Genomic DNA, 15,556 nt, shown 5'->3' with positions numbered 1-15,556 from the left:
AACAAGAGGATACTTTTGTTGCACTAACTATTTTACCCAGTTCGGCTAGTTAAACAGGTAAAAATCTTTCTAAAACAACAGGCCGAACTGGCGTAGGAACTGACAGTGCAGATGCTGATGGGGACAATTTTTTCCTTATATTGCTAATTTTTTCTAAAAAGAAAGCAAGAAATGTTTCACAGTCTTCAGCAGAAGAAATAATGGCAGCAGGTGGAGCAGGAGTAATGATATCAGTAATAGTATCAAATAAAAGGGAAGTTAGATGCTCATGTGCCTATCATACATAGCTGGACTGGACTTTTTCATTTTTATGGGCCGATGTTTTGTTTTTTCGTTTTTTTCCGTAACGGTATAAACACTGAAAGGTGGTGGATTGGCCAGATGCTGGGAGATGTGTAAAAATAACTCAATTGTTTGGTGATGGCTATGGCGGAGCTTCCACAGATTCAGCAACATTAGCAAGTGGTGGAGGCCAGCAGGTGCAACAGGCTGGCAGGTGGATGACGGAAAGGCAGGAGGAGCAGAGACCAAGTTTAGGTGGAGTTTATTTTCGTTATGCTGACCTTTTACAGTCAGTTACAATAACTCGTACTGCTACTAGCTAGCATGACGGAGTTTCTATACAGCTGGGCGGGTGCTATGGTGTTAATGATGTTGAACTTGTTTTGTCTTATTTTATTTATAAGGTTAGTTGGTTATCTGGTGAGAGGGAAACATGAAGATGAAACCAGGAGATGTCCTTACTGAATCATCAGAGCTGAACAGGTGATGGAGAAACAGGTTTACCTTTTAGGTGACATGAATTAGTTGAAGGGAAGTTATGAACTGTTTCTGAGAGACAAATAACACCAGGATCTTCTTCTATGTAGCTGACAGCTGGTAACTGTGCAGGGGCGGGTCTAGCAAAGTTTTGCCAGGGGGCCAGGTAGGGCATTAACAGGGAAAGGGGGGCACAAAGAAATACTTTTCTTTCTTATTCTCATTTAAAATGTCTAGCTTTTAAAAAATAATTATCTGAATCTTACAACAAACGTTTTCATCGGATGTAAAATGTATTGAAATCCATTATTGTACATAGTAATTTTTTTAGGGTCCCATTTTAATTTCTTCAGAAGTAGCTAAGTACTGTATATGATGCCAGTATTTTCCCACATTTTCTAGATACTGTACCAGTACTGTGTGTAAAATGCAATATTTTGCCCTGCCATGCTGTTTATTGATGTGGCAAATGAATGGTTTATGAAAATATATCTAAATCTGTCATCAGTGATCAGTAATGATCATGATTCACGTCTAGCCTTCTCTGTCTTAATTTCAGGTTTTCACCATGTGTTGTAGATAGTTCAGGAGGTTAACTCGACCAAGCAGTCTACTTCCGGGTACTGTTTAGAATACCAGAATAGGGAGGATGGTGTCAGCATGACCGCTGAATGATCATGGTGATCTTCCTATTATAGCCGGTACTCAGAGCATCGTGCATATTGTCCTTCCTTGAGGCACTTTTGGCAAACGCTACCGACTGTAAATCAGGAACGCCTGCAAGACTTGCATTTTGAAGATGACTCAGTTGTGTAACTATCAGAGTTTGGCGCTTGTTAAAATGAGTCAGATTTGTATTTTTTGGTCCAGTTTTCAGCTGCCACAGTAAACTCCAAGAGGTAGCTGATACATCTAATACATCCCAACGCAACCTTGATAGGCGGTAGTGTGAGAAGATAATCAATATCCTTCCCAAAGATTTTCTCATGTATCTCGGTAATGTTTCCAGTGGGGACACACTCGCATCAGTATTTACACCTTCAACCCGTCCTCACTCCCAAAGCGTAACATTTTAGGTGACAAATCGTCAACATATTACGTTTTCAGCCACCCTACACGTTCCTAAATGACGACATTGGAAACATGGGGAAATATGAGAACCGTTTGGGCTCAATCTACACGTCTGCTCTTTTTATTAAAATCGCTTGGGAAAACACTATTTAATGTCATTAAAGTGCTGGTTAATGTTAGGAATAAGGTTATGGTTAGGCTTAGGGATAAGGTTAGGTTTAGGGCTGGAATACAGGGCTGGAACGTCTATTACCGCGGGAGCGTTATTCCACTGGATTTCATCCATAACTTGGTGTTCTGAGAAACCATCCTACTCTGACAAAACGTCCTACCCGTATTATAATTTGACGGTGACTTGCGACTAAACCTAACTCTACCCCTAACCATAACCCTAACCATGACCATAACCCTAAGAAGTATCAAGGATTGGTGAGAGAAAAAGAAGTCAATTTGGCATTGGTGTTGTGCGCATGCGCCGCGTCTGCGCAGAAACATTGGGTAGGATGGTCATCAAAAGGTCACCTTTTGCATTCCCCAGGAACGCCGCGGGACGTGACAAAACGTCAGGATGTTACGCCTCGGGAGTGAGAACGGTCTGACACCTCAGGTAGTCTGTCAGCAGCCTGTGCTCATCTTTTATCATTGTATGGAATTGGGCTGGTTAGTTGGTGCTTAACTCGTTGCTGCAGCTGGTGGCATTCAGCAGCACCACCCAATAAAAGTTTCAAACGTAAAAACATAATGCTGCTCCTCGTTTAATCCCTTCATCAGTATTCATTGGCAGCATGACGCACACGAGCCTCAGCGTCAGCCGCTGTTCCTATCAATATAAAGTCAGTCACCAGTGTGAAGATTGTGTGAGGTCAAACTTAAGATCAGTCAACAAAATAATTAGTCATAGTCCTCCATTACTTCTGTGTAGCTCTTCTAGCAGAGGCACAGTGGGGTTATTTTTTTCTTTCTTTTTCCTTTTCTGTGCAATATATCACTGACTAGTTTTGTGGTGCTCATCAAAGGCTATTATATTTCAAACCGTGGAGGAAATAAATAAATAAAGAAGAAAAGAATGTGAACAGCTTAGAAAAAGTTATAGTGGAATTTTAAAAAAAAAATCAGCTATTCAGATTGTGATTTATGGCTACACCCACTCTCTCTCCACTTTCCAGGGGGAGAGAGGGATGGTGTCTGCACCTGCTTGTCAAACCAGAATAATTAGGTTGTTTTCTCCTCACCACCTCCACCGGGTTTTAACAACTTTTTTTTTTTTTTTTAATATTTGCATTTTTGGATGCCCTCCCCATTTATTCAAATCCGAACAAGATGTTTTTGGAAATTATTTAAGTCAATCAAAGACAATTCTTTCTTTTTCCTTTTTCATCCAACAGAAGTCACCTCAATAATAAGCTGTTTCCACAAACGATGCCCGTGACCTTATAAGATTGATTTTCATGCTTCTCTTCTCTCCTTTCATCGAGCAGAAGCCAATATCGGATGGATTGGGGCTGAAGATCAATGTGCCATCCGCAGTCCAGTTAATCCATAGCCTCTCTGGAGTAATCTGTGTCCCAAGCACAACAATGAGCCAGGCAAGCCGTGGAGAGGGTGAGTTAAGCCAATGCAAAGAGATGAATGAACTGACTCCTTTAAATGAAAGCAATATGCTTTAAAAAAAACCCTGAGAGAGCAAAGATCCATGCATACCAAACAACGAAGAGGATGCCTGAACCCATTCAGCGACTGCTGCTGTTGCGGGATGCTTTTTAATCAACCTGTCCAGTAATGAATAGGCACCTGTGGCTCGGCGTGGCTTGGCTCAGTGTTAACCCTGTCTAATTACGACACCGCGGTTTGATGGAGTATCTGGGTAAAAAGCTCCAGGCAGGGCCAGCTGGCACTGGGCTCCCTGGTTCAGTCTGCTGTGAAAGAGAAACCGGAGAGAGTGGAGCACATGGGCGCTGCGCTGTTGAGCTGTGACCTGGGACCACACCCGGGCTTAAAGAACCTCAGGGCCGCGGCAGAAATCGATGGCGCTGTCGGCAGCCACGCTTCTGCTGATTTTGATAACCAGAGCTGACGAGGTGCACAGCTGCCCCATCTGGCTGGCCGGCTCAGTCAGGCGGCAGGCTTTTTCTCAGACATGGAAACAAAAGTGAGATGTGGAAAAAGTTTAAGTGGGGCTAACGGACATATGGCTGGAGTCAGCTGCTCTGAGTCCTCTGGGCGTGAGGCGAACCCTCTCTTACACTATGTGACAGCAATGAATGGAGGCTGCCATGCTCACATGGATGCTTGATTTGGCTAAAAGGAGAAAATGATTAGTTATTCATTATCCTTAATTCGTTGCTTCTATAATCAAGACACACAGGGAGGAGAGTAATTCAAAACAGAGCCCAGAAAACTAGAATTAAAGGGAGAATGTGGTATTTCTTCCCAAGACATGGATGGATGATGATTGGTGCCAAATCCAGATCTGGATGGTAAACGGGTATTTGACAGCAGATCATCTTATTGCTTGAAAAATGTCACATTATTTATCTCAAATAAACTATGTAAATCAATGGATCTGTCTTAGCGGATCTGTATATTTATAGCACCTTTAAGCTGCTGGTGTGCTCACATTTTATTTAAAAAAAAATCGGTCTGCCTGTACTCAAAGCAGAGTGTGGTGCAGCCCCCTTTTTTTTTTCTTTTAATTTTGCAGAGTACAATTCTAGTCATCATGAATCATTGAGCGTGAGTCATCTAGGAATCACGAGTCTTTCCTTCTTGCATGAAGCCTACATTGCTTCCTTTGTGCGATCGTTCCTGGTGAGCGTGTACAGTACAAGCAGGCGCACTGGCAGCGCTCTTTAAAGCCCACATCCATAATTACAACATGCTGTCCTCTTACGAGTTGCATCTACCCCACCACTGGCTCTCTTTATGTTTTAGGCATGAGCATGAATTTTGCATGAGCTTTGAAGCAGAACAGGTTTGTTTTACATCGGCAGTATTTGTAAACAGTGGATTAAAAAAGAAAAAGAAAAAAAAAGGTCATGTAAAATGTAAGCGAGCATATTTTCCAGGTAGCGGTGAAGCTTTTCAAGAAGCCAGAAGCTAATTTCTAAGGTGAAATTAACTGAGAAACTGAGATAGAGAGAGTTTAAAAATGTGGACCTGGGGCACTTCATCTGACCCCAGTCTAATCCTGCTTATTTCCTATTATCTCTCACTGTGATGCTATTGCAGGAGAGTATGTTGTGAATACTGATTTCTTAATGTTTGGGGCTTTTAAAACATTTTAAAGTTACACAAGCTTCATCGTCAAAGTGCACTTTTAAGACAAATCTGGGCCCTTGCTTCCTTTCAGTTTCAGTGTGACTCGGAGGCCTGACGTAACCTCACTAAGTTTTCACAACTCCAGCTGCATCTTTGCTGTAGATAAGCAGCGGCAATGCACAACTGGCGTGGATGCTGTGAGTCCAAGCTGGGGTCAGGTGATTTAATCTAGCAGACATGCTCCCACAGAATGCTAATCAATAATGCTCCCATACTAATGCCACCATCAGGAAGGAATGAATCTACTTCAAGGAAAAAGATAAATAAGTAAAAAATCTACGTGAGCGCAGACAAAACCTGACTGGAATTGAAAATGACTCTTTTGTTTGGTCGTTTGTTGTGATTCTCTCCACGGTCTCGAGGCCCCCTAAACCAGTCATTTGGAACATCCAAGAGGGTCTCCTGCCGTCAGCGTTAACTCATCTGACAGCATCCTGCTGGCTTCTGAAAAGGGCACGAATTCAGTGGACGCTAATAATCCTCGGTAAAGGCCCGGAGGTGAGCTGTCTCTCAGGACCTACTGGAGCAGAAGTTCACCCAGGGGTTCGGCAAGAGAATGACTCCAGTCAAGAGCCCTGCTAATCTGGCCAAACTAGTTCACAAGGGCACTATTTGACAGAGGGGAAGAAGTGAGGAATGGATTATTACGTTGCGGCCCACAGAGAAGCTTCGGCATTAACATTTTCACCTTGAAAATTGAATAAAAGGTGCTTTCACCTCTAAAAAGAACTCTGACATTGAATTTATTTTAAATTATAAGGTATTTGAAATGTGCAGTACAGTGGAGTGGCATGTGGTTAGCACTGGTTGCCTCACAGCATTAAAGTCCTGGTTTCAAATCCTGTGTGGAGTTTGCATGTTCTCCCACATGTCTGTGTGTGTTCTGCCTCAGTACACTGGCTTCCTCCCACAGTTCAAAGACGTGGAGTTAGTGGGGTTAGGTTAACTGGGGGTTCTAAATTTTCCATAGGCGTTCTCTGTGTTAGCCCTGTGACAGACTGGAGACCTGTCCAGGCTGGAGCCCGCCTCTCGCTCTCTGGCAGCTGGGATAGACTCCAGCACCCCCTCGACCCCGAATTGGATAAGTGGAAGAAAATGGCTGGATCCAGGTATTTGAAACGATACGCTTCACGTCACTCTTCCCTTAAATAAGCAGAGACAGCGCATTTATCTGATATGGAATGATTCTTTTCAGTGTCTCTGTTTATGGAGGACTTGACTTGACGGTCAGAGAGTGCAACTGCCTATTGCATTGTTTTCTGACTACAAAGAAATATCCTCTCTCCACAGGGAGGGGAAAATATGGATGATAGAGTCGGTACTGATGCATCTGCATGTTAACCTGTAGGTGAATCTTACTAAATTCAAACTGACTTTCTTTTTTTCTGGGGTCAAAGATGCACCTACTTGAGTCATACACAGATGAGCTGTGAGTTTTTGACCACGCACAAAGATGGAGTGAATCACGTCTGTCATCTCTGTGATGTATGCCAAAGATAAAACTACTAGACAGTAGGTGAACCGTCAGTTCTCACAGTAAGTGTGCTAAACCCAAGCAAAGAACAGAGGCCAAGTCAACAGGGCCAGATAAACCGCGTGCCTTGAGCTGCTGGGCTGCACGCAAATAACCAGCAGCAGGATATCAGGCAGGTGTGATCATAATGTTTGGGCTCATTGAGGTAATCTGATTACTCTTGAAAGGGGCAGCAAAAGCTGAGCAGCACTTATAACAGAGATCTGTATTTGATCTGACTTATACACAAGGACAGCTGTGAGCATTTTGTGCTTGTGTACTCACCAGGTGCCCCCGAACAGTGATTGGAGCTATTCCTCAAACTATTAGAGTCACTTAAATCCCCCCACCTGTCCTCATTGCTCATTTCTCCTGCCAGTTAAGCGAAACACTTAACTGCCCGTTCTCCTTAGCTGAGTGCAGTACAGCTCTTCTGTGCGCTTCAAGTAATGGTTTGCTACAAGCGACGAAATTGTCCAAGCAGAGCACGTAACCCTGGGCGTCCCTCCTCACACTCCACAGGAGCTAACTCTATAAGGAGACATATCCGCTGTAGCATGTGTAATTCAGACCCAGGCGACATCAGTATTACTGTATGATTACTTTCAAAACTCTCATGTAGAGTCAGAGCTTGGACTCCTCTGGCTTTGGCACTAAAATGGGCGGCTGCTCCACGTTCACGTCACTTAACTGTTCTTCGCTGCTTTATCCCTTATTACACACTCTCTCCTTTTTTTTTCTGCCATCCCTCATGTTGCGTCTTCTCATCTCTCACTGGCCACTGGAAGAAAGCCAGAGCCATTACCCTGCTGTCACTCCGAGAGAGGAGGAGGATCTATCCTGATAGCTGATGTGAAATGAACAGCCCCACTTGGTCACACAATGCACAATACAGGCGGTCTTTGGGGATGGAAGGTGATGCGGTGTGAAGAGCATTCGTGTGCACACACGGACACCAACCCACTCACACTGACACATCAACACAGCAGTGCTGCACCGGTGCAGCAGTGGTCTGATTCATAGCTGATGAATATTTACCAGCTGGCCATGCCATGTCTAAAACTGTACTGGCACACGGGGGGAAACAGAGGTGTTGAACCACTAGCGGCTGAAAGTTGTAAATGTCTATTGCAAGCAGCTGCCGAGGCGGAGGGTTCACTGGCTATATGTGTGTGTTTGTCGTGCACCAGTGCGTACTGAAGACTTTACATTTAGAGTACGTACAAATAAAGACAGGTGACAAATTTAAGGAAAAATCATAACCCTTAAAGTAAAAGCAATCTCCCGATGGTGGTAGGAGAAGTGACTGCAAATCAATACAATCTAACGCAAAGTTACCATTCACAAAGGGTCACTGAATGTGAAGTGTATGAAAATATGCTGTAGCCTTTGCAGTCTCCACATTTCAAAGCAACACCAGTGGGAGAGTTTGGACCAGTGTGTCCGTACTATCCACAAGCATCATCAAAACACCTTAAAGAATCGATTAAATTGTGGACTGCAGCTGCTCTAGTGTCCTGCACTGGTTCATCAACTTACTAACTAATATACGATGGTGATCTTTTCTTTAATTTGTCACCTGTTTGTATTTATGGATGTGTGCTTATCTCTGAGGCACCAGATACATTTTCCTATTCCCAGAGGGCTCCGACAGGTGGACTGTGATTGAAAGCTGATCATCCCCGAGGAGTATGAAATACAGAATAACCATCTGTGCAACAGGATTCTGATTATTTATTTATTTGCAAAGATTCTACTGGAACAAATATGCCTCAATAAAAGACATATTGACTCTGAGCAAAAGGAAAACATCACAGCTCAAGGACAGCTGGAGGAGTGTGAAGTGATGAAGGATGAAAACTTTGTATAGCATCAAAAGAGACTTCTTCCTTGCTTTTTCCACAAGTAGTGTGGGACATCACTCAAAGGCCGCTTTGTTAGGTACGCCTGTTCAACTGCTCGTTAACACAAATATCTAATCAGCGACTAAATGCATTTAGACAAGTCGACATATTCAAGATGACTAGCTGAAGTTTAAAATGAACATCATGCTGAGCAAGAAAAGTGATTTAAGTGACTTTGAACGTGACCTTGTTGCATGACCGGCTGACTGCTGATCTACTGGGATCAGCTCTGGAGTTCACAGAGAAAGGTTTGAAAATTAAAAATGAAAAATTAGCCAGTGAGGGGTCAAAATGTCTAGTTGACGCTAGAGGTCAGACTAGTATGACCAGACTGCTTGGTGCTGATGGGAAGGCAGGAGTAACTCAAACAAACAAAACAAGAAAAGCTAGTTAGAACTGAGGTGTGCAGAAGAGCATCTCTGAACACACAACACATTGAAACTTGAAGAAGATGCACTACAGCTGCAGAAGAGCACATTAGGTGCCGCTAAAACAGAAAACTGAGGCTACAATAGAATAATAGAAAACATTGTCTAGTCTGAATTTGGCATAAACAACGTGAAAGGATGGATCCATCCTTCCTCGTGTAAACAGTTCAGGCTGGTGGTGTAATGGTGTGGTGCATAACCCTTAGTACTGACTGAGCATCGTTTAAAGAACAGGGCCTACATGCTGACCATGCCCATCCCTTTATGCACACATCGTCCGATGGCTGCCATCTCACAGAGGTCCAATCATCTCGAACTGCTTTCTCAAACACCACAATGAACTCGTTGTACTCAAATGGCCTTCACCAGGCCTCAGTTTTGAAATGTTTCCAGCTCCTTGTTGAATCTATGCCATGAAGAATTAAGGCAGTTCTGAAGTCCAAAGCGGGTCCAACTCGGTTCAAGCAAGCTGTAACTAATAAAGTGTGCTATGAGCATATACAGTGTATTCAAATGCTCTAGAATTATGGTTTTAGAAGGGAAGTATTTCTCAATAACATTCAAAATACATCACTAAATGTATAATGATCATATTTAACATTCTCAGAGGGTGGGAGATGGGCTTTACCAGCAAAAAACTCAAATATGTCTAAATCCTTTAAAATAATCAAAAAGTGTGACTTCTTCAATGGCATTTTCAGAAAATCTGTTAAGCTAACCAACCAAAAGTGCTTCGTTTTTGTCAGTTCACGAATGCGCCCATTGCTCATAGCGAGAAGCTGTTTGAAAAGAATTCAATCGGCCCGCAGAATAAGCGCAGACCAAATTTACTCAGCATGATGAGCGGTATTTGATTCTAGTTAGCAAAGTTAAGTGCAGAGTTCACTCCAGTCCTCACAGAAAAGGAACCTCTCGGGCTGACAAGTGTATAAGGTAGTCAATGCCAAAGCAGTTGTCAATAGAACGACGCTTTGAATGCTAATGAGAAAAATTGCTGACAATCCGTGTTCTGATTTGTCAGTAAATTTTATTCGCTGTTAGCGCACCTCGCCAGCTTCCTTCAATCGATACACCAGTGGGGATGCACCCACAGCCTGACTTCAGCATAAATGTATCATTCTTTGTGCTTCGCACCACGCACCCTTGTTCGCATCATAGCGAGGTGACTGTACCCTTGTCCTGCCATATCAGCATCAGCAGCCTTATTCACATCCATCCCACCCACACTTTCCTGCAGCTCATTGGGGATTTAAGACTGTCAATAACGCTTATTGCAGCGCCAGTGTACTGCCTAATTACAAAATGGCTCTCAAGCAAATATGGCTTGTTTGGAATCACACGTGGCTGCACAAACATAAATAAAGGCGCACAGAGTTCACTCGCACTAATGGCAGATGGATGAGACTCTCAGATTGCTTGAATGCATTATATTTATGAACACGTCTATTTTTACAGGGCTGATTTTCCATCTTGCTTCAGTGACTATGTTCCTCAGCGCCGGTGCAACGTAGTCACTAGAGCTTACTTCCCCACGTCTCGGCAAATGCTATGCAGCTGTCAATGTGCCAGTTCCACAAGTCAGATTTTCAGCCACAGTTAAAGGATCCCCCCCCCCCCGCATGCTCCATTAACATTCTATCTCACTTCAGGAGACGCACACCTCTGCGGCTGTTGTTGAAATGGGACATCAGATATGGTGGTTCAAGTTTTAAGCACTCTTAAGCTACAGCTCTGCGCAGAAAATCGGTCTTGTTCAGTGGTTATTTGGACACTGAATTGCTATCTAGCACTGCAGTGACCTGTGGAAAAATTGGCAGTGCATTTTCATATGTCTTCAGCGTTTGGCTGTGTCAGTAATGCTGAACCGCTCCTTCTCATGGCCTCTAAAACGAAGTGGGTGTGACTGCACCAGTATGTTCATAGGTGAGATTAGTGACAAACCAAATGTCCTAACTGAAAATATGAAACAAAAATATCTTCTTCCATTAAAAATATATATTTACATTTTGATTCTGTTTTTTTTAGCTGCAAAGGGAAATTGATATTGACACACATTTATATTGTGCCGTTTAACTCATGCTCTGACTTCAGTGTGCTATTTAAATCAAACTCTGCGTGAGCCGCTGCTTTATGGGCACAGCTGGATTTTAAGTCTTACCAGCAAATGTGATTCACAGAGCATTTTATCCAAACATACTCTTTTTTTTCTACGAAAGCATGAAAGACAAATACAGCAAAGTAGGGGAAAAGCAATATTGGAAGATTAAAGGCATCCTTGTTCTCTTTTTGTTTTCAGTTTAGCCTGAGGAAATTCAGCCCCAAAGATTACAGACTACTTCGAATGAGGCGTAAAGGTCTGAGATGTAGCAAAAAGGAGACCTACAGATATTTTTAAAGTGATCAAGGAATTATTAAAATAGATTTTGACAGCATGGGAATGTTGAAGTTTGTTTTTAAAACGCAGTAGTGCTCTTTCTACACCTACAACTTTGAAATGTGTTCACTGTTATTACTGTTATTAAAAAATCATAGAATCAAAGCAGACTGCTGTGTGTTGGAAACCAGTGGTCAGTAGGATATTATTATTAAAATGATCCGACCATATGAGTAAAACTGCCACTTAAACTTGTTTAAAAATGTTTTCATTAGTTTATTTCTTTCCCTTTTTGCAGTAATATTATTTTACTATTGTGTATGAAATAACTGCTCTGTATTTTAGTGCACATTTTAGTCAAACTCAAAGAAATACTAATATTTTAATCAATATAATTAAGACAAACTTAAGGAGTTTGCAGAGTAATTAGGTGAGAGGTGCAGTCAAACATATTTTATCTCATTGCAGACCTGTGATCTTTGCTTGTGAGATCTGTTTTAATATTGTAACTGAAACATTGCTTATGTGTGTGTTTGCTCACTGCAGAGAGCAACCATCCTGACTTTAGTAATTTATGGAAGTACTAGAAGTGTAATAACGATTATTTCATTAACATTAACATTGGTCTCCAGGACAGGATTTTTCCTCTTAATCAAGGAGAAAGCCCAAACATTGTGTTAATGCTAGAACAAGTCACCCCATACAAAATTTTGTGGGAATTTAAAGAGGCACTCTGCCAGTTTTACCCACCATCAATGGGCCTTTGGAAGCGGTATTGCATGAGCTATGTGGAAAAGCAATATTAAGTCTTCAATGCTTGTGGAGGCAGCTCCATGAAATCTAATAATTCCCTCAGGAGATGTCAGTTGAGTCAATTGAGTCTGAGGACTACACATTTGAAAACCAACAATGTCTGGAGCAATGAGCAAGACCAGACCTCTGCAGCTCACTCATCACCTCCATCTCAGCTCGAGGCTAGTGGCTCAGGGCTGTACTAGCTACTGCTAGCATAAATCCCCAGCCAAACTGTTGCTGGTTGAGTTTGTCCTGTAGGAATTGTACAGTAGATGCCAGGCTGATGAGCGTTATGGCCACTTGCTTTCCTCTTGTCACTGTAGGGTTTCCTCCTGCAGGACTCTGAAGGAATGGATGGTCATTAGGTCAGTATGGGTTCCAGTCAGGGGCGTTTCTATGATCAGACCTTTATAGGGGCTCAGCTCCCAATCATAATGTCATACAGTGTCTTGCAGTTAATATTCATGATATTAATGGAGTATGCTGCTTGCAAACATATACAATCCCTTTCCCCTTTGCAAGCTTCAATTCAACTGGGTACGTGTTACAATGTTACCACCAAAAGCAAACTAATTAGTTGGATGACCTATTGCAGTGTATAACACGTGCCTTTAGGATAGACATTTTAGTTATTAAACTTGAGGCAAAGGCTCAGTTGTGTTGACTATAATTTTCAAAAGTAAGTTGAAGAACAATTTGTAGCAGAGTAGATTAGAGGAGAAACATGCAGCACATCATGAAAAATCACAGTGCCACTCCGAACACCTGGAAAAACGAATTGGTACTAGAGCTGATTTCACTTTACCTTAAAGTTTTCCAATTCTTACAAACTCTCCCTTTATTGTGCAGAATGAGAACAGGATGTCAGCTACACAACTCAAGAAGTGGAGAACAGATTTGAAACCATCCTGTTTAGGTGATGTGAATTACACCCTAAACGGCACCATTCATGTCCATTAGTATCTTCTACTTAGAAAGTAAAATCAACATCAATGACTGGCTTTGTAACTTTTGTTAACTTTGACTGCATGTCTATGCTTGCCTGTTTTAAGTTCCTTTCTCTCCTTCTCACCCTATACCTACTCTGTCTTCCTTCCTCTGTCTTTGTGCTGTCACCAAAAGGTAAATGTAACAGTGGAACAGAATTTACAGCCCAATAAAAGGCTGATTTACATCATTTTATAATAATATTCTAATTGAATATAAGCTGCCTCTGGCCATTGACAGGCGACATTCTTCTGCCTTGCTCTCTGGAGCTCTGCGGTACTGTAAACAAACAATGACGCCCAATTCAACCAGAACAGAAAAATAATGAAGTACATCAGCTCCTGGGCTGACAGCTAGTGATACGGCAGCAGATTTATGGCTCCGAAAGCTAAAATTAGCTAATAATCTCTGGCATCTAGCCTACATTCCCAACATTTTTTTGGTCTTATGAATGACCCTGCATTATTAGAAGAATTTGCCATTTCCCTTACTATGTTCAGATAAAATGTGTGAATCTGCACCACTTGTGTCCTGAAATGAACTTATTGTCCAATTTCAGTGAGACAAGTCTCATTTTTCACGACACGCCTCTGTGTGAGCGCACTGTAACATAATGATAAAAACAATGCTGGAAATTTAAACTTGTTGTCGTTGTAGCCTCGAGTGTCTCCAGTAGACAAGTTGGGAAAACACATTAGCAGACAATGTCAGAAAATAATAAAAAAAAGACATTTATTATCACTTTTACTGCAGTTATTTTTACGTGAGCTATGATGAACTATGATAAACGCCCTCAGAAGAGGGTCTTAACTCATCATTTGTTCCAGTCAGTAATATTGTGACTCCTTCCTAAAATCTCCACCTCCTGGTTTGTTGCTTGTTTGTAATTTGCTTTCCATTGTCACCACCACCACATTCTTACTCATCCTCGTGTTTGTTTTTCTTTGTCCTAATCTTTTCTCATAAACGGCATCTTAGCCTGTCTCGTCTTGCCTTATGTGTCACTAGCTATGAGCTGGGTTGTGACACAAAAAAGAAGTGTGCATGTAATAAAAAAGGATGCAGGTCCTGCTGCATCTCTACACGTCTAAAGAACTGGTTTACCTATGCTGTGACAGATCCGCCTGCCCTGATTGGATTTTGTGTTAGCAGGTACAAACTCCTGATAGGCGTAAGATAATAACAGTGATTTAGCCAATACGTTTAGAGAGTAGCAAATACATATTTGGCATATCTTTGTGTTTGTCCCATGGGGCTTATGAAAAATTAATATCAAGTCCCAGCCTGAATTACTCAACGCAAATATCCTATTAGATTTCCATTCTGGCCACATATAATGGAATGTGGATGACGGGTACCACTTCATTGAGTCCCACTTTAGGCATGCTGATTTCATTTTTCATCAATAATAGATCAGAAATTACTCAACGCATAGCTGACTGTGTGGTATGCAAATTGCACCAGTGATAAAGCACTTCAGGATGTGGTAACTCTACTGTGGTATTTGTGCATAAAATTCATTCAGTCGCTCTTCTTCCTGGGGCTACATCTAAACACACCTGCAAGTGATTTCTAAGAAATGAAGCCCTTGAGAAGTTGAGATCCGAAAGCAATGCAACTAAAAAGGCATCCCATCGGTCCCATCCTGGGAAAAACAATCCCTGAACATCTCTCTCTCTCTGTCCCTCCTATATGCTTGTATATGACACAGTTGTGAGACTGTAGGAAATTGTCTTTAGCAGTTCTCGGCAGCTTCCCCACTTTGATGACAGCATGACTGGTGGACGCAATGAGGGTGGGGTTAAAATGTCAAGACATTATTCTCGTCTGTCCCTCCGCAGCTCCCATGAGCAATTACATCAACCTTCACCTTGCACTAAAGCGTTTGGTGTTTAAACAGACATTTACTGCCACCGGGGCCCTGTGATTCATCTGGAGGGGTTACAGGACTGACATCCTTTTAAACACAGCTCGCCACAGTGAACTGGTGGCCTCTGTGGGGTCTTGATGAGTGCTGGAGATGTTTGAAAAACATTCTTACCCACCAGTCTAGACAGAGAGCAAGACAAAGCAGCAGTGTGACTAAATTGTTCATCCATTAGAAGCACTTACACACGCTGACAGATGCAAAAGTGCAAGTCAAAGCTGTAGAGTTGTTTGTGGATTGGGTATAAAGTCAGTGGGAACTTTTCAAAACAATTTCCACCTGCTCAGGAGGGTTGGGAAAACGTATCGATGGGTTAAAGGAGTTAAAATGTGCTTCCAGCATGACCCATGAGAGCAGCGAGCAGGTAAGAAAAATAATCCTAGAAATAATCAGTTTCACTCCGAGGCTTTTTTCTTAATCCTATTAATCCTGTCCGGTTTTAAGATTATATTAAAGCTAGAACATGAATAATATAGACTT

Source organism: Mchenga conophoros, linkage group LG14 (genome assembly GCF_057382185.1).
Source record: "Mchenga conophoros isolate Kocher_MC1m ecotype Shallow Benthic linkage group LG14, M_conophoros_male_GT1.1, whole genome shotgun sequence".
Classification (NCBI taxonomy): Eukaryota; Metazoa; Chordata; class Actinopteri; order Cichliformes; family Cichlidae; genus Mchenga; species Mchenga conophoros.
Note: the sequence above shows the minus strand (reverse complement) of the source record.